Source organism: Strix uralensis, chromosome 3, assembly GCF_047716275.1.
Source record: "Strix uralensis isolate ZFMK-TIS-50842 chromosome 3, bStrUra1, whole genome shotgun sequence".
NCBI classification, from domain to species: Eukaryota; Metazoa; Chordata; class Aves; order Strigiformes; family Strigidae; genus Strix; species Strix uralensis.
In genome coordinates, this window is record NC_133974.1 from 9,257,381 (window position 1) to 9,282,764 (window position 25,384).

Here is a 25,384-nt window from a genome sequence, read left to right on the forward strand (position 1 = left end):
TTCATTCATCTAGGACATTATGGTATCTGCAGCTTTGATGTTACATGACGATTACTTGGGTTGTTTTGTCCCAATTACTGAGAGCAAAGTTGAAGGACTTTAGTGATGCATTAAGTCTACCAACTTTGATGTTATGCTGAACATCCCTGACTCAAATGTGAGGTGTCAGTATTGGCTTAGAATAACTGTATACACATCAAAATACTCAGAATATAACCAGTGCAACATCAAAGCATATATTTTGATGTTATTTATTTTCAAGACCAAATAAAACATCAGTTAGAAATGTTGATTGACTAGTTACCACTGGATTTTGTGACAAATTGTAGAAATCATCCCTTTGCTTCTTCTCAGTTATTAAGCTAGATCAGTGCCACATCGCTTTCAAAATACTACCAGGTAACAGGAACACTGTGAAGGCAGGATACAGGAAGGGACTTAGGCATTGTGCACAGAATACTAAGATGTCTAAAATTTCCAGTTGTGGAAATGGGAATTATAATGCTCATTTGAGCAAGGCAATGAAGGAGCAAGGCAACTAATTTGCATTCACATCAACTGGCACAGAGAGGGGTGGAATTTAAATTCTTAATTTCTTCCTCCATTTACAAGGGTATGAAACCTGGATCCAGAACCCAGAAAGGTTTCTAGCACCTGTGAGCTTGGATGACACTGGGACTCTTGTGCCTGGTGGTGGCTTTTCTTCTTTTAAAATTGTGGCAGTGGTGTTTCTGCTTCTCATCTCTTGCATGGTTGGCAGTGTATGCATTCAGAAAGTGATAGACTTAGGCTGTAGGCTCTCCCTGGGCTCATGGCAAATTCTGTAAAGTTGCATGTTGTTTCTGTTAAATTATCGTATGCTGTGGAGTATTCAATACCTTCTGATTTGCCTTCTGATTGCAATTAACTTTAGAATCCAAAACTATGATGGAGTAAAAAAGAAATCACTCCTTGCATTTCTTTCTTTGAGCAACCTGTTATGCCAGAACAAATGTTCCAACTTGCATACACACATTCTGCTTGATTGCAGCCTTCTGTGTGATTTTTTCTTTCTTTTTAACTTTAGATATTTTCCATGAATTGATCCAGTCCATCTTGCCCCAAGTATTGTAAATCTTGAAAAATCTTTAGAAAATTCAAACCTGAACTGGCCAGAGTCTGGCAAATATTTTCTGAGTTATAGTTTTGAAAAGAATAGCAGAATCATGTTCCTAAGCAAGCTGTTTCCCCATTTTAGTCAAAAGCTGGAAAATGGTAGAATTAATGAAAAAGATTTGTAAAAATTTAATGCCTGGTGCTCATAAAATTATTCATGTTTTGCATCAAAACCAAATTCACTTTTTGGAACCTTGCAACCTAATCTTTAAGACATGTATGTACTTAAAAGATTGTTGACTAAAGCTGAGGAGGATTTGCATTGCATGGTGGACTCACAAATTGTAACAGTAAATGGAAGAAATTCATGAGTACCCTAAAATGACATTATAACATGTCTTATGTAGCCATCTTCATTTTCTAAGCACTATTCAAACACTGTCTAATAATCAGCATTTCTCTGAGACTGCGTATTGAGAATTACAAAGACTGGCATATGGGACTAAAGCGGTTTAGTCTAGTATACTGTTTCTGAGAGAGGTGCAGAAGGAATCTTCTGCTACAAAATTATATAACTGTGGTGGTTTTTTGGTTTTTGTTGTCTTTTTTTTGTTTTTGTATTTAGCCTGCTCGGTCAGAATTTAGCTTTTGCCTTAAAGCATTAAGATATTTGCAAATCTTGCAAATATTTTATAAACAAGAAATCCTTATAAATGTCTTCAACTGCTTCACTTTCAAAGCTCTACAAAGTGCAGCTAAAGATCATTTCCCTCTGCTTGTCTGGACTTTTTCTGTGTTGTTGTATCCAAAACTAGCAGAGGTCTGATGGATTTACTCTATCAAAACCAATTCTGTTGTCATTGGCTCTTTCCACAGATTTCTTTAGAGAATAATAATCAGATAGTAAAAAACTTAGTTATGTCTACCCTTATAATTTTGTGGCTCAGTGTTAATAACCTTGCTCTATATTACTGTAGTGCTGCTTACCCTTCTGCACTCTTCTCCATCTATAATACAGCCTCTAAAATTAGAACTGTAGAGTAGTTTAGGTTGGAAATGTCTTCAGGAAGTCATCTAACCCAACTTCCTGCTCAAAATATGTCTCACTTCAAAGTCATATTTGGTTTCTCAGGATGGCATCCAGCTGAGGTTTGAACACCTTCAAGGATGGAGAACCCACAGACCCCTGGGTCCTTATGCCAGTGACTGACCACTGTCTCTTTGGAATTTAAAAAATAAAAATTTCTCATATTGACTCTTTGGCCTAACACTCTTTCACACACATATGACAGCTCTTTGATGGAAATTAATGTGGCCTAAATTCCATCTCTGTTCCCATTCATGGTATTTCCTATTGTCTGGCTGAAGACCTTCAGAGGCACACAGTCAATAGAAAACAGCAGGGGCCGGGCCTTGGTTGAAATGTAGGCCACCTGAATCTAGGCTTTTGACTCTGTCATACACAGCTGCAACTTTCTACCTTTCCTCTAAATACTAAGCACTTTGTCTCCTGTCACATAAATCAGCCAGAGCCAGATTTTTCTATTCTAGCTGGGTTTGTGTGCCTTCCTCCTTGCTGGGTGCCTTCCAGTAGTGCATTAATCAATATGACTCAGAGCTGTCTCTGGCGTTTTTGTTGTTTTAGTCAGCTTCTCCTCGGAGGCTACTGCCTGGCCACCTTACAAGAAGCATCGTTTTTCTCAGCCTTTTCCAATTGTATGAAGGAGGGAGCATTGAGAGAGAGGATGAAGTTGGTTAAGGAGAGATAGGACTTTTTTATTTGAAACATCTCTTTCTTTTGATCTTGTGCTGTCATTTTCAATGTGAATTTCTGGTTTTACATTATCTGCTAAAATGTCAGATCATTATGATGGAAGCCAGATATTGAGATAGGTAGACACACATATGCAGAAGACATTTAATTGAGACCAGTAGAAAACTAATATTGTGGTAATATTTAAAAATGGTAAATGGGACAACCCAAGTAATTATAGGCCTGTCAGGCTGACATCGATCCTTGGTGAAATAAGGGAACACCTGATATAGGACTCCGTTAGTAAAGAGCTGAAGGATGGAATTAATGCCAATCAACATGAGTTTATGGAAAATAGAACCTGTCAAACTAACCTGATATCTTTTTTTCAGACTACAACCTAGTTTTTAAAGTAATAATATTGATGTACCATATTCTGCAAGTTATTTGACTTGGTAGTGCATGACACTTGCATTAAGAAACTAAAAAGACATAAAATGCACATGGCACACATTAAATGGATTGTAACCTTTTCTTACTGATGGATGACAAGACCTAATTGTAAATCCACTGTCATCTTATGGTAGAAGTTTTCAGAATATTTGTTTCTCAGACACATAAGATTTAACACTTTTTCAGCATCTAGAAGTTCAAGATTATCACTGATGAAGTTTATGGATGGTCAGAGGAAAGTTTACTAGTGAGGAGCATGGTTCACTTTTCCAGTGAGACTGTGAATGTTTGATGAGCTGAATGCAAACCACATCTAAGACCAACTGTGAAGTCCTACAGCTAAGAAGAAAGAATTTACAGTAATATAATTTTTGTATATTTAATGATCAAAGACTTTGGAGAAAAAAGAAATAATATCCTTTAGTAGGTTAAAGGATGCACTTAACAATGTGGAGTGTCTTTCTGGCTGTGTGTCTTCACTTCTCCATCTATATCATCCACTTTAATAAAAAAAAATTTGCTTTTACTGTAAAGTTTTCCTTTCAAAGGATGCTGGCCATACGAGGTTGAAGATTACCTTGGAGCACAGCATCTTTGAAAAGGCTGGAAGGTTAATCAGTGGTTAAGCTGTGGTTAATCAGTCCATCACAGTCTGGTTAGGTGAGTTAATCTAATTCTCAATATATAAGCAAGAGACTCCTGTGATGTTATTCCAGCAGTTAATTGTTATTGCTTTTAAAAATATGTTGCAAATTTAGGGAGAAATAAAGTGCAGGAATGCTTTTTGGTTGAAAAACCTAACTGGGGCTGGGATGGCAATTTCTTAGCCAAGACTGGATGATTTTCTAAAACATATCCCTGAGAAACTAAACAGGAACTCACTCAGGGTAGTTCTGCACTTCCTTTCTTACCACACACCTGCTTACAAACCCTTTTCAGCCTGCCTGAAATCCCAGTATCTCAAACTGTGTTTTTCCATCCTTTTCCAGGAGGTAATGTTGCAGATAATATTGGTAACAGGTTTTATTCCTTCTTTTTTTGACCGACTCCCTCAAATCTTTGTACCCTGATTTTCACCAAAATATCCCTGACTAACACATTCTCCCCTTTCCTCCCCAAAAGTACCTGCTGTTTGCTAGCCTCTATCAGAGCACCTTGGCTCCCCCTCAGTACATCTCTCCATCCTTAGCCAAGGTCTTACCTGTAGCACCTGAAGCCCTTCACAGGCATCTACTTACTATATCCATCTGGAATGTTTCCACTTTTCTGTCTGAAAATCTTCAACAAGGCATTTCAAAGTAAATACTGACCTGTGGTGTTTTGCAGCAATAGAATAATTTCTGAATAATTTCATGAGTAAAAATCACTTTTCTTTCTTCAAAGTCCAAATCTAAGTAGGACCTACTCTGGGCCTATACTTCTTCACTTCAGCATTGTCTTCCAGCCCCACTGAAGGTTTCTTTACAGCCCCTGGTGTTTTCTCAAGTTACTTTCTCATACAGTAAACAAGTGCTCCAAAAGATACCTTTTGACTATACTCTAACAAGTCCCTTTTTAGCTTCTCTAGAAGCAGTTGCTATTAAGATCCAGGGAACTTCTGCTTTTCCATCTTGCTTTATGCCATTCATTTTCTATTATAGGCATATTTTCCCTAGGAGAATTCCCCAGTCTACAGTTACACTGAGTTTTCATATTTTTCAAGACCTCCTTTTGGGGAAACTTTCCACAGACAGGTGAATACTACTTTACTTCCCCTCATTTGTGTATCTGAATTTTTTCTGACTTATTATCATGCTCATCATCTCCATCTCCTACCCTTCCTTGGGACTAATTCACTTTTGAAGTATATGGACTGCGGTTATTTCACTTTTGCTGTATATGGACTAGTTTTGAGTCTATCATTTTCTTTTGTTATAATTGCCCCATGGAGCAATTCTTCACCATGAAGTACAGAACATCAGTGTCAGATATCAGGCTTCATAACTAATAGTAAAATTGTATAAATTGTGTTTAAGTATTATAATTGTGCCCAAAGGCCAAAAAGATAAAAAGCAGTTTGGTGTTGTGTAAATGGATAGATAATAATTGTCTATGTCCCAGAGGTCTTACAATCAAAAAACATTTTTTGGCCTTTTAACTTAATTGGAAATAATTAATATTTATCACTTTTAACATCAAAATCCCAGACTGGGATCTGTTTTCTCCACTGCACTTCCCATCCTATACTCCTGTCTGCTTACTCAGTCCACCTGAGAAATAGTAGGTAGAAATACTGCTTTAATCAGCCATTTTAGGACACACTAAAGAATATTCCTGACTGGGAATGGTAAAGACTGTCAGATTCAAATATCTATTACCTGTTATAGAGCAATGAGGCTGATGAAGTTTGTGCAGATATGTTTGAGATTATCCAAACTCAGATGAATGAAAGTAGCTATGGGTAATTTGCCCACTTAAGCAGAGAAGTGATCTTTGCCTTTCCTGTGTTTAAGGAATTAGAATTGAATTAGCACCTATATTTTAGGCTGAATTAAACGTAATATTTTTAATAAAATTACTTCTTTGGTATCTATCCAATATTGTAGAAGATATTAACGAGCTGAACATTCACAGTTCTGTAGTAGTGAACATTTGATATTTTAAAGAGGTTTGCCTCTTTTTTTTTTTTTGTGTGTGTTCTTGCAATGTACTTGCTACCTAGAGAGAATACATCCTCAAAGATGCCATACTGGCCAGAAAAAAAAGTCTACCCTTCTACCTACTAACAGTGAGAATAAAGGTATAAGAAACAAGGTATATACCTTCCATAATATTGTGTGCTTTTAATCAGTAATTTAGAGGCTTCCTGAACTGAAGCTGTGTTGGGATCATGATGTTTAACAGCCACTAATATACTGACTAGACATTAGTTTGTTAACTCTGGGATCCGTAACATCCTGTGACGATGAGTTCCCCAGTTTTGCTGTCTGATGGTTCCATTGGGTGCTTCCTTCTTATTGTCTTCTGAACAGTGACTGATCATTCCTTATTCACCTTCTCCACCCCACTTTTCATTTCATAGAGCTCTACAGTAGCTAGCTGAAGAGTTCTAGAGTTTTAGTATCTTGCATAAATACTCAGTTATGGCTTTGATCCTTCTTTTGAGATGGAGGATCAAAACTACATTCTGGACACAGCCCTGGTATAATGGAGGACTGGGAGTCTTCCACCGTGGTGGGTTATGTGATGAGTTTGTCTCATCTGTACTGATCTCACACTTAGTATTACCATGTTACCACTTGCCTCTTGCTGAGAAGACCAGCAGCTAAAGACAGTTGAATCCACAATGCTGTGGGGGAGCTGGAAACAAAGAATAGGGTTAGTGGTGGGGGAAAAACCTTCTTTAGTCTCTGAAGCTGAGGATACTAGTCAAAATTTGAAAACACCATGAATTTATATAATGATGTAACAATACTTTTTGTTTGCTGTTCTATTATTGACAATCCCCAGTACCCTGATTGGCCTTTATTTCGGATGACTTTTGTACAATGAGTCAATGTTGTCATGGAGCCTTCTATAATTACCCACACAAAACAACAGTTATATCTAAAGGAGCTATTACCATACAGGAAAAAGAGATCATTAAGGGCCCATTTTTCTTCTCTCTGTGCACCACCTTCTACTTACTAATACTGAATTTTAGTAGGTGTTTTCATCCAGTCACCCAGTGTCGCGATCTTCCTCCACAACTCTTCACTATCAGCTCCAGATTGACTACCCTAGATATTTTTGTAATATCTGTAAATTTTCACATATCACAGCTCTTTCTCATTTACTAAATGTTTATGAACAGGTTGAACCACACCAGCACCAGGCAGGAGCACAGGGGCAGCTTGTGAAAATGATGAGGGTCAGAGATGAATTGGGTTTGGAGGAAGGAACTGGATATCACAGTCAGGTCAAACTGAGGACAGAAAGCTAGTGAAGCTCAGAGATGACTCCAGCAGAGGGGACAACAAAAGCTTAGCTGAGTCAGGATACAAGGCAGCATCCAGGATGATGACTGGATGAAGCCAGTGCAACGTTTCTTAGAAGTTAAATCAGAGTTGCTGTAATATTGTTACAGAGGCTCTCAAATAAAAAAACAGCCACCAAAAATTAAAAATTTATTGTCAACACAGTTAACTAGCCCTCCACAACTATTTAATTACAGGTTCCAATGTCTATGAGAGGAGAACAGAACAATTTCCTAGGTTTTAACAACAACATAAAACACAGAACAAAGAACAACTCAGGGTTTAATGACAACCCAAAACACAGAACAAAACACCACTTTCTAGGTTTTAATGACAACCCAAAACACTCTATTACTCACCTAACAAGTGAAGGCTCTCAACCTTGAGGAACTTCTCAGGGCATCATCCTGACCCAAGTCACCTCAAGGTGTTTCTTTTGATGGTGTCCTGACCCAAGGGAAGAGTCCTCGGCTGCAGCGTGCTGCTCCAGGGGACAAGCTCAAAATGGCTCTCCCAGGGGACTCCATTGATACCCAGGCCTAATCTAATCTGTACTCAATAGTGACTCCCATTGGCCAAAAGCTCCAACTACCGTGAAGCCCTGAGAACATGGGCAATCAATAGGTGCTACACTTCATCAACCAAGAAGACCTATTTTTACTGGGCAGGTGCACCTGCTACGAATATAAAGCAAAAACTAAGGGAGAGTACTTATCTGAGAGTGGTACAGCTATTGTCATGTTTCCTAGCTGCTGGGATTGTCCTGATAGAGCAGGTCACAGGCCTATGTTTCACTAATGAGGTTAATCAAGACCCTGGGAAATGGGTACAGACACTGCCTACAGGGTTAGGTTATACACAGAGGGTCTGGTATCAAGTCTCTGCAGTAATACTTGCAAAACTCCTCTGGCAAATGATAAATCATGGACCATTTATTTCTATCTCTTGTTATTAATCTATGGAAGGACTTAGATTCGTCAGGAAATTTTAGTGAAGAAAATGCATTTCTACTTCTACAACAATAGATTGTTATCCCTAAGCTTACTATTTGATTTTTCCCATTCTTGCTAACACATTGTCAAATTATTTTAATAATGATAAAATTACCCAACCATTAAAGAAATAGGAAAATAAATAATCAATGTTGAACCATGTTGGTTGGCTGTGTTCCCTTCTTCAACAACAAATTTCTTAAAATGAAACACATATCCATCTTTTTTGTCTTCATTTGAACAATTTTGGCCTGTTTTAGAAATCCCTTACTTTTCTACTCTAGGGAAATAGGAAAAGAGATGCAGTTTTCAAGATGTTCCCTGTGTTCTGAGTTTTCACTGAAGACTAATACAACTGTTATTTGATAGATTAGGAGTTTTGTTTTCATCCCACCATGTAAATGACTGATACCTTTCTGTCTAGTAACGTAAGTCTTTCAGTTATATGGGCTTTTAGAGGAACAGAACACTAGAAATCCCATGGATACTGGTATGTGGTGGAAATTCTGTATCACTGCTGAAGATTTTCTTTTATATGCTCCTATGGAGCAGCCAAAGTTCCTATGGGATCAATAACTTTGAAATAAAGGCAATAATTGTGAAAAGTATTTCTTCTTATGCTGGAGCAGGGATGTTGGTGGAAAAATATGTCAACCTGTGGGTTGGAAAACTTGTCTAATTGTCAATAAAGGACCATCAAAAGTATGTATTGAGTCCTGTATGAGAAAATCCACCCCAAATGTAAACGCAAGATCTAAAAACCTTGCCCTATAAACCCAATAGAGGAAGACAACAGAAATGGTCTAGTAGGGGGTTTTAAGATGCCATCACTGCAGATGTGGAAGGAGGGATGGACACACAATTTCCCCTGTGCATTCACAGGGACTGGTAGACACAGGACCAGTTTATGCCACCACAGCTGTGTGATTCTGTCCTGCAAGCAGAATCCCCAGACTAGACTCTGTTCCTTGTGTCTGCCAGGTTTGCACCATGCTGAAAAACAACCTGAGAGATAAAGTGGCATTAATGCATCCTCTCTCACCCTTCTTAAGGAAGAGGCTGAATGGTCCAGCCCTCAGCTGACAAACAGTTGTGTTGCTGTGTTGATGTAGATTATGTCAGTTTACCTGAATGTGGTCTTGTTCTGTAAATGCAGACTACATCTACACTACTAAATAAACCAGGCTAAAGATCACCAACTGGTACAGCACAGTTTGCACCTGAACAGAACAATTTTCTCATCCCTTAACACAAGACAGCTCCAGCCAAGCTTTTTTTGGGCATGTTCACTGAGATACACCAGCCCTTGAACAGTGCCTAAGTATAGTCCAGCCAGAGGGAAAACACACCACAGGCTCAGCTGGCAATGACACTATATGAACTATTGTGTAATTCTTGGACAGTGCCTAGGCTTTGCTGATTGACTGTTATGGACACAGCTCCAGGTGCTGAGTACAGCCTGTATATCTGCATGGGCCAGGCCAGTGGACTGCAGAGACTTGCTCTGGTTGCAGCAGAGACACTCCACTGTGGTACATGGTCCCACATCTGAGCCTGGCCACAGCTCTGAACCCATGTACCTGTGTGACCTTTGTTTCTGGAGGTACCTGAGTGGGTGGAAGTGTGCCTGCTGCCTTACCTGGGAAGGTCCGAAAAGCTCTTGGGGTCTGTGGCAGTGAATAGTTCAGTGAGAAACCCACAGAGCGAAATTGATTTTGCATTAAGCATTTCCCAGCCTATTTTCAATGACAGGCAAATTCATGATAATCAGTTTGTCGGTAGATAAGTTATAAACAGAGAAAAGGACTGCATTTGTCAAATTGGTGATTTTCTATCAATTTCTCACTCAGCTACAATTCTCAGTGATATCCCAACTGTCCTGAGGATTAATTAGTTAATATTTATGGAGCACTTCGAAGATGAAGATTGCTAGAATGGCACTAAATGTTTTATTTACATATTTATAAACAGCAGCCCAGTGGTCCCACACAGGGTTCAGCCCATCCCTGTGTTCACAGATTTCCACTGCAGGTTGAATCAGGATGGCTTTTATCATGATGTAATGTATTTTTATTGAGGTACTAGAGCAAATGTATCCTTTAAATTATGTGATTAGTTTCAGCACAGCTCACTCTCCAGAATAGCTATCATAAAGCGTGAGACTTTGAAAGCATTGCCAAATTTAAATTTAGACTTCAGTCTATGATTTCATGTCAAAAATTTATGCACAGCCTCATTTGTCAGGCAGCATTATTGATTTTATAATGTGTAATGTTTTTCTTATTGAAAAAGTGTTCCCAGGCCTGAGCTTATTAACACAGTGTTGATTACTCTTTGGGGGCAAGCAAACGGTTTTTCCATTTATTAAAGATGATAAGAAATGGGAAATCATGGTTTTTATATACACATGATGTGAATGAAAATTATGGTTACTGATTAAATAATATGAGGCTTGAAAATTAAGTATAACACAATGCTTTCCCTTTATAAAGTTGTGTAAGTTGCTAGAAAGTCTGCCTGTATTTTACACACCTATTAGTAGTGCTACTTTTCCCTCTTCTTTACTGCAAAGTTTACATAAAAGTACAATATTGCATAAGTCTTTTCAGCAATTCCTGCATCAACTAAAGTGATAACTCTCTGCTTGAGACATCATCATCATGCCCATAGTGAGCAGATTCAAACAAGACAGAGGATTATAGTTTCTATAAGGAATAAACAGCAAGAGAGCAGAATACTGCTAAGAAATCTAAAATTGAAGAAAATTGAAGTGGTTTATTTTATTTTTTTTAGGTGGGGGGTGTTGTGTTGGGCTTGGGCTTTTTTCTTTTCTCAAAGAAGGCATGGGATTTCGATACCCAACTTTTCTTTTTTTTTTTTTTTGGTTTTTTTTTTTTTTTTGTTTTATTTTTGGGCCTAGGGTGATGATGGACTGTGAAATTGTCAATTAAATCTCTTACTAACCAAATAAAGAAGCAAACATCCTTATCTCTTTACCAACATTTCCTGTAGGGTTATAATGATATAAACTCTATAATGCTGCAATAGTGTAACATGGCAATATTAAACCAATGAAGTAGAGATCAAGCTTCTGGCCTTATTGGAGTCAATATCTAAGCACCTCTGACTTCGTTATGGCCAAGACTTCATTTGTTATTTTTCCGTGACAATGCTCAGCAGGTACTCAGTCCTGCATACCCTGATGTGTGCTCAGTTCCTCAGATACTCAGATGAAGATTCAGATAGAAGAGATGCTCACTTCATGTTTTTCCCTAAAAGCTGTCATATTTGTACATTCTGGTTTTCACTAGGGAAATTCCTGGCAGAAGCTCCTCTTATGTAGCATAAACACATAAATAATCTTTGTAGCAATTAATATTGGTCAAGTTTCAAGACTATCCCCACATCTCCACTCTTTTGGAATCCATTATCAACTTTTTCATTATTGACGTACCACCCAATTTGGCTTCATAGACTACCTATAAGCTCCTCTATTATGCCATGTTCATGTTTATATCCCAACTCTTTCTCCTCCTCCCAGAGGAGTCTGTGGAAATATGTGTTACTTTAAAAACATGTTTCACTGGGCTATTACATTGCAGGGTTGATACTGAATAGACAACTTCTAAGCAGTAATTCTCCATGTCCTCTCCTCGTTGATAGCTCAGAGTTTAGGTCTCCTCTGGACACTTAGTGGCAGATGGTGGTAAAGATGAAATTAGCTGAAATCTTGCACTCTTCCAATGATCATCTTCATCCCCAGAATGCAAAAACAAGGGTAGATATCTCCCTTGAATGAAGCTGATATAGGTCTTCGGTGGGTACAGCAGGGAATTCATTGCAGTATCTTCTACTGAGTTTTCAGCCTCCTCTCCTGCTTAAGTCCACTTGGATTTTTAATCATCTTTCAGATCCTCTTTTCATTTTGCTCACTCAGAAGTACAGAATAAAGCCTACCCCCTGTTTTCCATCCAATTCACTCACAGTCTTCTGTTGCAATTATTGTACTATAATCCTCTCTTTCTGTTTTAATCCTTTTCCATAGTAAGTTTATTTCAGAATTAGGATTCTTATCCTTTGATCTATTAATTTACAGTTTAACCTTATGCTCTCTTTCTGCTTTTTATTTGGGGCATTATGGAGGATTGCTTAAGTGGGGAGGAGAAGGCAGAGCAGGGCGTTCATATTACACACTAAGGATCTCTAAAATGAAGGCATTAGGGGAGTCCTCCTAAGGGATGGCTACTGGGAGAAAAATGCAATTTGGATTTGGATTTGAAAGCTAAGCAGAGTAGGGAAGCTAGAAATGAAAGAGCTGGGCAACATTACTCTGATGTTCATTCATTGAATGAAACATCTTATGGTTAAATTTGCTGAATAACTTCAAATAAAGTACAGCTGATGATACATTTTGAAAAGCAAAGATCTCCCCTCCTTAACGGACACACCACACCCTGTAAATTGTTTTGATTTTTTCCAAAGTGAATAGTCTGGCTTTGGTATCAAATACTTGAGAAAGAAAAATACATTTTTTTTTTCCCCCCAAAAGCCAAGAAACACTTGGAATGAAGCAAAACTTTAAATTGAATGAAACTTTTCCTTTCAAGTTGAAAAAGCTATTCTTTGCAGGAGCCTGTTCATGTATCGGAGGTAGCAGGCTTAATGGCAATATTGTTTAATAGAAAATGGGGAAGCACACAAAAAGTGAAAGACAGAATGGTTGCCTGAGTGGACAAGACAGAAGGAGTACTACACAGTTAAATAGGTGGACCTAGCAGAAGTATTGAGTCATTCCAGAAATTTGTAGGTATTTTTCCTCATTTTTTTTTAGGTGCATCTGTTGGTCTCCTCTTTTGGGGGAGAAGGGGCAAGGAATGAGGGTGGGATCAAGGAACTGATTTGTGTTTAGATTGGCAGAGATGTCCATGGGGAAAGGGTTTCAGGAGCCCTGAACTGAAATACTGCTTTAGCTCCATACTTCCCACATAACTGCAAGGAAGCAAGACCATAATTCAATTTCTCTCCTCCAAAATGGGAATAATACATCCCTTGCTCAGAGAGGTGCTGCAAAAGGGTAAGCCCATCAGTAGAAATAAGGCATTTCAGTGAGAGAGGCCACTGAAGAAATCTACTCAGGATTCTTACCTCCACCTGTCCTCAAGAACAACCCCTAGAGGATGTGGGGTCTTCTCACAGTGGTGTATAAGTACATCTCTGAAGAACCAATAATGTCAATATGGGATTTTGAAAGCAAATATTAAAATACAAAAGAAAAAATTGTTGCAAAGATTGCATGAAAATGAGAGTAACAGCTTCTTAGGAGTCTCTGCAATCTGTCATGTAAATAGAAAAGATACAGACATCTGCAAAGAACTTCTAGTACATATGGGGACACATTTCAGATTGTCTATCCTGCACCCAAAACATTGCACTGTGTTCCTTTGCATATTGGTGCATTAGCAGCAAGTGAAAGTGAGAAAAGCTGCAGTCACCAGCCTCAATTTGTTTGCATAAATCAAGTGTACTTCAAAGTTTAACCTTAATGACTTAATTATTTGTCTACCTGACACACAGTGCTCTAAAAGTATGTGCCTAGAGGTGAGCAACAGTCATACCCCTCTACAGGAAGAAACCAGCTTGACAAAATATCAGACAGAGAAAAAAAATCTGCTTCAAAACCAGCTCTTTCCAGGCTGTGACTTTTCCTGAGGGGAAAAATAAAAAATCATGCATTTGCTTATCCAGATAAAAATTGTGCCATTTCCAAAAATATAAAATCCCCCAAAAATCAAAATATAACAAGTGGATCAACTCCTTTCAATTCATATCTTCAAATTTGAAAAATGTTGTGGCTTAATCTCAAAAATCCTTGCCTGTAGTGAATTTTAAATATTTTAAATCATCACAGACAATTCCAGTAGTATCTATTAATTTATCTGATGCTTTTTTTTTGAGTCACTGTAATGTCTGAAAATCCTGATGCTATGATGTATGCTGATGTTACAACAGATGTATAAATGCATAGGTGGAAATTTATTGACAGATGGGAAGCCTTACTTGTCCTTACCCTCTCTGGTGTGATATTCTGGTGTAGTGATGCCAGTGGTCAACACACAGTAAGAGTGACCTCTCTTTATCTGTACAGCAACTGCACAAGTTTTTTAATATTTTTGTCACAGTTGCTATAAATATTAAAACAAGTCCCCAGATTTTAACTACTTGAAAACTGCCAGCAAAGATGGAAAACTCTGCTAAGCCTTGAAGCTGTCTCTAACTCCTGGTTCTGGGACAAGTAGACTTCATGGGCATGAGGAGGCATTTTGTTGAGCAACACTTGCTCTTTCTCCTCTGAAAAGGAGGTTGGTGGTCAGCTGTTTTTTTGCATATTGTTTTGTGGCAGCTGGAGAACCATTAGTGGTACATATATCCCTGCTTTATAGCAGATAGACAGTCAAGGAGATGGAATAAGATGTCCTGTAGTCTAGCCCATTATTAATGTGTCTGCTTCTTTAAAAGGTCAACCTATTTTAACGATCAATTCTGTGCGAGAAATGTTTTTTGAAATGAGTGCTGTGACTCTCTTCTGATTTTGATTCTCTTAACCCCCCTGTAAAGTAATAGAGGTATAAATATTAAACATCCCATTTCCTTTACAGTTTGGATTGATTGGGGATGGAATTCTGACGGCCAGTGTGATTCATTCTCCAAAACCAAAGAAAATCACTCTGTGATAGAATAATAGAGTAAACCAAAACAGATTAGGACCTACGTGATCACTGGTACCAACCCAAAATTTAAATCGCTACTGTGTTAGGATTCAGACAGCTGTTCTGCATAAGGGAGAGCTGTGGATTTGTCCTCAGATCATGCTTTCTGCTCCTTACTTCAATCCTTCTCTGTTAGACTTTTCAGTTGGATCTTATACTTGGACCTCAGATTTGCATTTGAGCTGCACATAAACAAAATTCCTTAGAGGAGGCTCAGAAATTTGTTTATATGGGTTTGATTGTGAACCAGAAGCTAATATTGAAAAGAGTATGTTCTGCAGTGATTGTAAACCTGAATGCTGAGTTGATTCATTGTTTGCTAAAGAACATATTTGGTCAAAAAAAAGAAATGGTGTATTTTTCAGCAAGTACACATACTTTTTGATCTTTTTTGTGCTTGTTTGTTGCAAAAAAAAAAAGGCTTTGATGGCTTAGCATATTTGAGTGGAGTGTAATTTAACACTATTTGTCCTATCGGCTATGAGAATCTCAGGATCAGGTTGTGTGCCAGGGCAGTAGAGAAATTGTTCTAATGAATATACTCATTCAGCTGTGGGCTCTATTGTACAACCAAATGGTAATTGTCTGACTTCCAGAAATTGTCTGACAGACTGAGTTGTTTAAAAATGTGCTCTTTCTTCGTCTATTTCCAAATTCCTGGGCATGAACACCTTTATTCTTTTCAACTGCTTGTATTTATGTTCCTAAATCTCTATGACCTAGAAACCTTTTCTTAATTTGGGTGAGTACATTTCTTATGCTTCTGTTGCTTGAGACATCTGAAAGTGATGCACAGTGATGAACAGACATTCTTCATACTGTAATTGGTTATACCCAGGGAAAAAGCAACCCAAAAATGTAAATGCTGAATGGTTTCATGTAGTACAACTTTTCTGCTAAAAAGAGATATTCATCTGAATAAAGTCAACAGGGAAGAATTAAAAAAACAGTAACACATACAATATTTTTCACTATTGCTCACGATGTGTGTTTATGTGACAGGGACGTATTTAAAACAAACAAAACAAAACCCTCAAAGATGCTTCAAGGTTTTAGTCTGCCTATCACCATAGTGTTGAAGTTATATTCCTGTTGAAATACATGACTGGTCATCTTCCTCTGAACTAATGGGAAAGACATGTATGAAATCACTCACAATTTGGAGTATCTCTAAGGTTTATATATATGTGTGTGTGTATAAATGATACAAAAGATACATCTCTATCTCATATACCTATAAACCACACACAAATACATATACTTACGTAGATATACATGCATACATAGCTGCATATACAAGATAATTTATTTTTCATGAAAAGATTTTCAGTGGAACACCAGGAAACCAAATACCTTTTTCCACTAAGAAGACTGGTATAATATGGCCAGAAATGGTACAATACTACCTACACTGTAAGGTTGATGGGCCATGACACTTTTTCAGTCCAATTATCACTATGGCTGGTGGGTAGTTTGTCCTTATTGAAGACTTACTTTCCCTGGCTAGACTGCCAAGGAGGAGATTGCATGTTGATAATGTGGTTTGGGGGCTGTTAACATTTGTTTAGAAACTGGATTGAAGTCAGTAGCTTTTTTCATGTTATTGTCCAATAGAAAGCTGTTAGAATAATACCTTTAAATCACGTGCAAATAAATAGTAAGATAGAGATGAAAGATTTCATATTTCAACACGTCTCTACTATTCTTTATCCTTCCTTACATCTTCACAGTATTTATAAGTATTTAAAGCTAATTAAAATGACAAACTGGGTGATCTGAGAAAGAAAGAGTTTCAGTCACATTCTTTTTTATGATTTCTCAGTGAATCTCTGAAAGGTCTGTCTTCCCTAGAAATACAATGGAGGGGAAGCTGGATTGCTCTGGTATTGGTAATATGATGTAGAGTCTTTTATTTCTGCATTGTCAGTCCAATGCCAGTCTAAGTCTGTGTGACTAAAAGTTGTTACCATCTGATGGCTCTTCAATGGGCTATTGGAAATTAGTTTCATGGTTCTAGTTTCCAGCAGTGACACATCCACATCAGAAAAGCCATCATTGCACTTGGCAGTACTAATTGGCACCCTTGTCAACAGCCAAGGACTATAATGGGCTGATGGTAGTCACTTCAGATCAGAGTTTAGGAACATTGCTGTTGAAGCTTTTATTCCTGCTCCCTGTGCAGTACATTTTTTTTTTTTTTTTTTTTTTTTTTTGTGGACATACAGAGACATTTCCAGAGCTGTCAGTCTGGTACTTTTTTCCACAAGTTACTATATTCTAATAAAGAACATTTTGTCAAAAAAATTTAGCAGAGATTTACAGTGGTTTTGTGTTTTAAGTACTTCATTTTCAACAATGACGTTTAGAGCATATTAGGACTTCCTATATTATACATTGAATGTTGTTGATAATTTTGGGGAACATCATTAAAACCATGCACTATCTTAGGTACTTACGTGGCTTCCAGAGTGTCACAGAATTTTATCTTCTTAATGTATTCTTACTACATCCTTTTGAGGCTAGGACACGTAGTCTTGTCATTTTAGAAAAGTGAAATAACGGATGTGGACAGATATCCTCTTCCAGATCCAAATGCACTGGTTTGTAGAAATCTCTGTCCTCAGCTGCCTTCCTCCTAGAAGTTACTGACTCCACTACTGCTTTGACAGAGCAGTTTGTATGAATGTCCCTTGTGTCGCTCTAGGGAAAATCAGACTAACTGTTTCAGACCACCCAATTACTCTACTAGAAGTACCCTTGCAAATTTTGCCTGAAGGTAGTTGGAGAAATTTCATGCAAGCTTTTGCCAGCATTTACATGATCTCAGTAAATTCTTGCAGTGTGTAACGATGAAGTCCTAATCTCTTCTGACAAAGGTGGGACCAAAAGAGAAAGTTTTTCAAGTCTGGAGGCACAGGAAAACTTACTAGGACCTCTAGGGCAAAAAAAGAAATTTAGTCAAGTGCTAGAGTAGCCAAATGACACTAGCACTTAATCAAGATATTTGTTACTGGAGCTATCGTTAAAAAGGATTAATGTTATTAACATAATTCATTGCAGAGTCAAAGTAAGACCCAATTCAGTAGGGTATATCGTCTTCTTTAAGGATATGAATATTTCTTTAAGGTAAATGAGATCATTTACATATTTAATCTCAGGCACTTGCTTACAAACTTTGGCAAACTGAGTTTTACAGTAATAACATCAATAAAAAAACTATTAAAAGGGTGAAAAGAATAAGAACACTGAGAGAGTGAGTGGGGGGGAAGGGACAGAGAGTGAGAGAGAAAACAAGAAAAAAAGAGGAAGAGACAGATGGAGAAAAGAAAAAAAGAAAAAAGAGACAAGCCTTACATTTCTATTATTTTGCTAGAGCCCAATGTTATTTAAGATTCTGTAATGTTTCAGAAATTACTTTTTACTTTCAATATTTTGCCTGTGATCAGAGCTGGAAGTGCCAAAATACTATGAGAAAAGCTGTTTTAATGTTAATTTTGGCCATGGACATAAGCAGAAGTGTGAAAAATCTCACCACCACCAATTTTTCACATTACATTTCTTTCCAGTTTGAAGTTTCAAGCAGTTAGGTTTAACACTTGATTTTGAATCCTAATCGCAATTGAACCTGAACCTTTTCAGGTACTGTCATCACTAATTAGGAGAGCTGAGTCTGTGTTTACATAATAATAAATAGCTATTGAGAGCTACTTCTGAGAGGATATGAGCCGCAATGAACTTCCATTATATCACTTGTTCAGCAAAGTAAGATAAATTAAATGGTGGAAGTCAATACTGCAAGCTCTAATCAGGGTGAAAATTTTGTGGTTATAATAAAGACCTTTTATACTCTAACTGCTTAGGTTCTTTTACAGTGCTTATAACGGTGATATCTGAACAATACCTGTGATCTCTGTAAATCTTCTTTTCCAGTCACTGGCATTCATTAAGAACGAATCTGACAGTTTGTGTTCTAATCATTATGATGCAGTAAAGAGTAATTATAGATTTTTGTTATAAAACAGTCCATGTTATTAATGAGAATAGTAGCTGAGAAAAACTTTTATGAATTGCCTGTACATTTGCTTTCAAGAAAAAGAAAGGATAGCAAGTAACTTCTCGGAAGAGGAGGAGCTTTCTGGTATCCATGGTTTTATAAAATTACCAGCTGTGAATTTTCATACTTCCTTTGGTGTATGTGCCATTGAGCACTATATGAACTGGGCTAATGAACTAGACACAGGTTTGAAATGCTAAATATATATTTGAGTTTGTTATTTGTAAAGAAAACAAAATCTGTAATAACACAAAGTATCTTAGCAAATGAAGAGTCCCCTCTCATATTTACAAGACTTAAGGAAATAAAAAATAGACTGTCTTTTTCCAAAGAGGATAATCAAGACTGCAATCTCCTTCTGTAACTAATGTCTGAATTAGAAAATGATAAAAAATGGTGTCTCCTTTCTAATAAGTCTTATATGGCTCATATTTTATACCAAAGTAACTATACATGTACCTAGACCTGTTTTTCCTGTAAGTTCATCAGTTGAAAGATGATCAACCCTATTTTGTCATTTTAAGTCAGGTTCACTGCTGTTGCTGGTCAGCGTTATTGAGGTTAGGGAAGGCATGGTATCCTACACCACCTGAAGATCCATCTCCTTTAGTAAGCCCTGTAATTATACATGGTTGTCTGTGTGACTGGTGGTTTTGCTGTCATCTGCTGCTCCTTATCAATATCTTGCCTCCAACAAATATATTTTTCTTCCACCGGAATGGTCACTGGGAATAAGTTCAACAGCATATTTTTATAATAGCTAGACCTATGATGTAGTAAAACCCTGCCTATGATGTAGTAAAAGAGATTTATTTACCTTTGAGTCTTTGTACTGACCATAACTAAATGAAAAACTGTCTTCAGAACAATTCACCATCTGATTCATGATAGAGTCATGAAGCCCCACTGAAGTTGCACAGAAACCTTTAAGGATCATTCTGCCTGGAGAAAATTTTGTTTATACATAATGCACTCATTTATTTATACATATATAAGTGTATGAGAGCCGAGATCTTCATCTGAGTGGTTGCATGCATGGGAAAACTGATAGAAACACATCAGAGGGACTTTTCTGATATATGAAATTCAAAAAAAGGGAAGTGAAAGGAAGCATGGCTGCTTGTGGAGGATGTTGTGATCCTCTTGGATTTCAGTCTATGTACAATGCTGAAATGCTGATTCAGTTTGAGGTCTTTTTAAACATACTATACTGGAAGAAATGGACCATCACTGAGGAACATTTTTGGACTGCAGAGTAAAATGAAAGTTCAAACAATGTTTAGAAAGTCAAATTTCCAAGCTATGCCGTGTTCTGTGATAGTAGCTTCCACCAAAATCAGACATTTTCTACTAACAGGTTCTTGAATGGTACTGGAATATTGTCCATCTTCATGTTGTGATCCAGCTGCATGCCGACACAGCTTGTTGCCGTGGGATGCAAATGGGATATCACGCAGAAGTCATTATCAATTCAGATGTTGCTTCTAAGTATTATCTAAACCTTTGCCACTAAAACACAACCATCTGAAACTAATGTTACTCCAGTGTTACTGGTACCATATTGCTTGTGCTTCGTCAATGGGATCTTTGTAATAACATCATACTGCTTAGGTTATGTGACAGAAAGCTCATTTTCGCACACAGAGGACCACAGAGAGTCAGTGGCAAATGGGAGAGTCCAATAATGTCTCACCCCAGCTACTTCCAAGTGCATTGCAGGTGCCATGAGCTGATTAAAGGCTTATCTCCACAAAGAGCAAAAGAGCAGAGTGGTGCAGTGACTTGGGGGGGAACCATTGCCAGCATCTGGAGCCAGACCACAAGTCAGAGGGCCCATGTGTGTGGGCTGCCAACAACTGGAGAGATTGAAGTGGATTACAGTGCTAGCATCTGGAGTGAGGGGGGTATTCATGCCAGTGTGTGGGCACTAACAAGCATCAAACTTCACCAGCCACTGAGTAGGTGAAGTGGCCTGGGAGTCAGGGAGGTGTGTGTGTCTCTGAGGGTGAGACCACGGATGAATTTGGCTGTTGGAGGGACCAGGGGAGTCTGGGCTAGTTGACAGAGTCCCTGGGGTTTGGGGGTGGTCTGAGAGACACGTGTGTGTGAATGCATGTGTGTGTGTGTGTGTGTGTGTGTGTGTGTGCATGCACATGTCTTTGTACAGGAGACAACTGGGGAGAGATAAGGTATGTCCAACAGGATGGATTGTGTGTCTAATCTCAGTTTCTGTGCACACTCACAGTGTGTATGTGTTGGTGCACACAAGGGTGTCTGTACTAGCAGCTAGAGTGGATCTATGATCTCACAGCTCATATATCCAGGTGCTGCAACTGGGGAGACTGGGATCCAAGTACAGCTACTGGGCAGATTGAATGTCTCAGCCTGGCTGCTGGAGGGATTCACGTTGCATAGGTGTTGTGTATATATATTCCCACTGCAGACCTTCATCTCGCTTAACCAGAGAGTGGAAGAGGATGAGGTCACTGGTGCTGGGTGGCTCTCTATGTGTTGATCTGGGTGGGCAGTTGTGTATATGTGTTGAATAACTGTGCATGTGTGTGTTTTGCTGATTAAGGATACCAGTTAAACTCGGACACCAGAGTGAAAAGAGTAGGCATATTTTACTGGTGATAACCAAATAATGTAACAGTGTAATACAGAAAACATGCAGTAAGAAAAAAGCAGAATAGTGCACCTAAAGCAACAAACAGGAAAATACAGGGTAATGCATCAAATCATTACTACATGAGAAAGAAAGAATAGTGATTAAGAAAGATACATCACCAATTGCATATATTATCATCATCATCCAGATCCACAGATGCTGGGGAGCCCCGGTTATAGTGAGGATTTGGAGAGCCTGTCCCGGCAAGTGGGAAATCCTATGCGGTGTGTCCACCCATATGTGAGGCATCCAAAGTCGCTGCAAACAGGCCCAGCCTTATATACCAGAGATCGACAAGCCAGAATAACTGGCACTTTTGTTTTGAGCGGAAAATTTCTGGTTTCATTCTCCTGTTGGATTCCACCCAAAGCTTGGCCAGGGCTCGGGAGGGGAACCAAGGGAGTTTCTAACAAGATCGAATATGTGGGTTGTCAGCCTTGAACAAGGTTGCGAAAGGAAAGTTGGATACATTCTCTCCTCACTACTGATTATATTTTGTCTTTCACTAGTGAGTTTACACATTTTACTAATGACTACATGCTAAGTTAACAGCTTCAACTTGGGGCCTGTTGTTCAGGCTGCAGTATTTCAATGCTTTAACACTTTTTACACCAGCATAAATGGGTTGTTATAACTTGGTGCAATACCTACTAGCACAATGGTTATCAGTTATAAAATATACAGGATTCATCTATAGGTCAACTCTGGCTTGGGCCTGTTGTCCAAGCCTTAGCACTTCATTGTACATGTGCCAAGAGGAAATACATGCTGAGCCTTGACACTGACTTGACCTGGGGATCAAGCTTGAGCTGTGGCAACTTTCCTAACGTTAAGGATTTTCAAATGGCAGCTATCAACATACTAATATTGATATTTCTTGGTAAAACAAAGTGAGAGGAAAATTAAAAAGAAAATGATGGACACCAGACAATGGCTTTCATGTGAGGGCACCTTAAACACAGGCTCAGATAAGAAGAATGGGACTTGGAAATCTGCCTTTAGATTTTGTTTTTTATTAGTGTTTGTTATTCTGTTATGTTATTCTGACAGTGTTTGGAATGTTTTTCTTGTAAACTAGGAGTCTGGTCTTAATTTTTGGTTATTATCTTCAGCTGAGGGGAGCTATTGCAAGATGGGTGAAATACTACATACGTGAATAGATAGACTTACAGGAAAAAATGAAGCCAAACTTAGGGACTTTATGTTCTTTATGGTATTTGTTTTCTGAATGTTGTGTACTTGCTTATTCTTTATGTCTTATGGAACAAATATTTTACTGAAGAATGCTGTGCAAAATTGTTGTGTATCTCTTCTCACATGAAAATCCCTGAAAACCACAAGACGTGTTTTTGATAGGATTCCGTGGAGTGTGATAGGACTGGAGAAGCTGGGTTGATGGCACTCATTTCAGAGCCAAGGCACTGACCTACTGCGGTCACAGCTGCTGCATGTTCTCTTACTCTGTGGTTAATGCAAGACAATTCAAGACAGCTTATATCTCAAGAGTACCTTGAGTGCTTCATTTTAAAAGTACAGCAAGGATAGTTACTGTGACAAGTGGATACTCCTGAGTAAGGTTGGTTTTTTTTGTGTCAAAAGTCTCAGCAAATTTCTGGTGAGTGTTCATCAGAAAAATCTGACAAGATTGCAGGTATCTATATGTGCTTAATGGCAGTCTTTAAGGGTGAGCCTTGAAATGAACCCATATGCTGAAAGTCATGACCTAAATGCTTAATACGGATATCAGTGTCTCATACAAAACTAAGCAAAGCATCTGTGTTTAAGTGAATCAAAGAAATTACATGATTAACAGAAGATCTTTTAAGCGATGGCATGGAGACTCTTGGTGGACTTGACTCTCTAGAGTGGGGAAAGAATAGTCATCTTCAGTGGGGTACAGCCAAAACAATCTCCTTTCTTCAGATACTGTGAGGGTCAGCTTGTGAGGGTCAGATTCTCCACAGTTTCAGCACAAGTGCAAAAGAATGAGTGACTAAGATGTAATTCTCTTCTGCATTGCTCCAGATGTGCTAAAGATGTGGAGGCACTGAACAGCCCTTTTGGATGTTGAACATCTGAAAATTTTAAAAGGAGAAATTCAGAGCAGTATCTTTTTTCCTTATTTCTGGAGCTCATAAAATTGCTCTGAAGAAGAAATATACACTTTTATAGTAGACTAGATATCAATAAGCAGAGAAGTTTTTGGAGAAAATAGTCTATTGGGAAGAAACCCTTAGACAACTCCAAAAGGTTTTTGTAGACCATCTTCCCTTTTCCACACAAATAGAATAATGTGTCAAGGATGATTCCTTTTTCCACACAAATAGAATAATATGTCAAGGGTGAAACATATTTTCAGGATAAAACTTAACCACTGCTAGAGAATCCACTTCCTATCTCTCCATTTACCAAGGATTGTCTTCCTCCTTTATTTTGGTTATAATTGCCTCACCTCTTTACTCCTTGTATTTGAATAGAAACAAGCTGATGGATTTCCTTGAACTGTTTACTGCAAGCACATCCTCTGGGGACATTGCATGGAGCCTATCACATGCTCAGGAGGTGATCTGGGTAGAAGATGACTTTTACTCTGCTAGCACATTTCTGGTGGGACTATTCACTTGATCTGTCTTATCTGACACTGCAACACAAGTCATGAACCCACCGTGCTTGCTATTGGACAATTGCCATCTCTTAGGACATCTTTTATTATTACAAGATACCACAATCTTTTTCCACACTGTGTTCCAGGCTACATATACATCAAAGTCTTTCCTAAATCTTTTCTGACTTGGATTGATTCACTTCCTTATGGAGATAAGAGAATTCTTTGTTCTCAAGCAGCTGCCACTTATCAGTGTTTCTCAACGTGTTTTCTGTAGACCATTCTCAGTGTGTAAGACCTGAGATGGGTGTCTGAAAAATGGCATTAAAACCTTACTTCTGTGCTTCATATAAAAGTATTCCCACACACCTGGGTGAGCACAAAAACAAAAACAAACAAACAAAAAAAGAAAATACATACAACAAATAAAGATTCAGAAACTAGTCAACTAAAAATTAGAGTAAGAAAAAACCATAGAAAATTATGTATGAGTCTGTATGGGGTGCTTGCCAAGCTGCTTTCCATCATTTACCAGCAGTCCTGGCTGACCGGGAAGGTCCCGACAGATTGGAAACTGGCCAATGTGACGCCCATCTATAAGAAGGGTCAGAAGGATGATCCAGGAAATTACAGGCCTGTCAGCTTGATGTCAGTGCCTGGGAAGCTGATGGAGCAGCTCATCCTGAGTACCATCATACAACACATGCGGGACAACCAGATGATCAGGCCCAGTCAGCATGGGTTTATAAAAGGCAGGTCCTGCTTGACAAACCTGATCTCCTTCTACGACAGGGTGATCTGCTTTTTGGAGGAGAGAAAGGCTGTGGATGTAGTTTACCTCGACTTCAGTAAGGCCTTTCACATCGCTTCCCACAGCATTCTCCTGGTGAAACTGGCTGCTCGAGGCTTGGATGACTGCACTCTTTGCTGGGTAAAAAACTGGCTGGATGGCCAGGCCCAAAGAGTTGTGTTGAACAGAGTTAAATCCAGTTGACGGCCAGT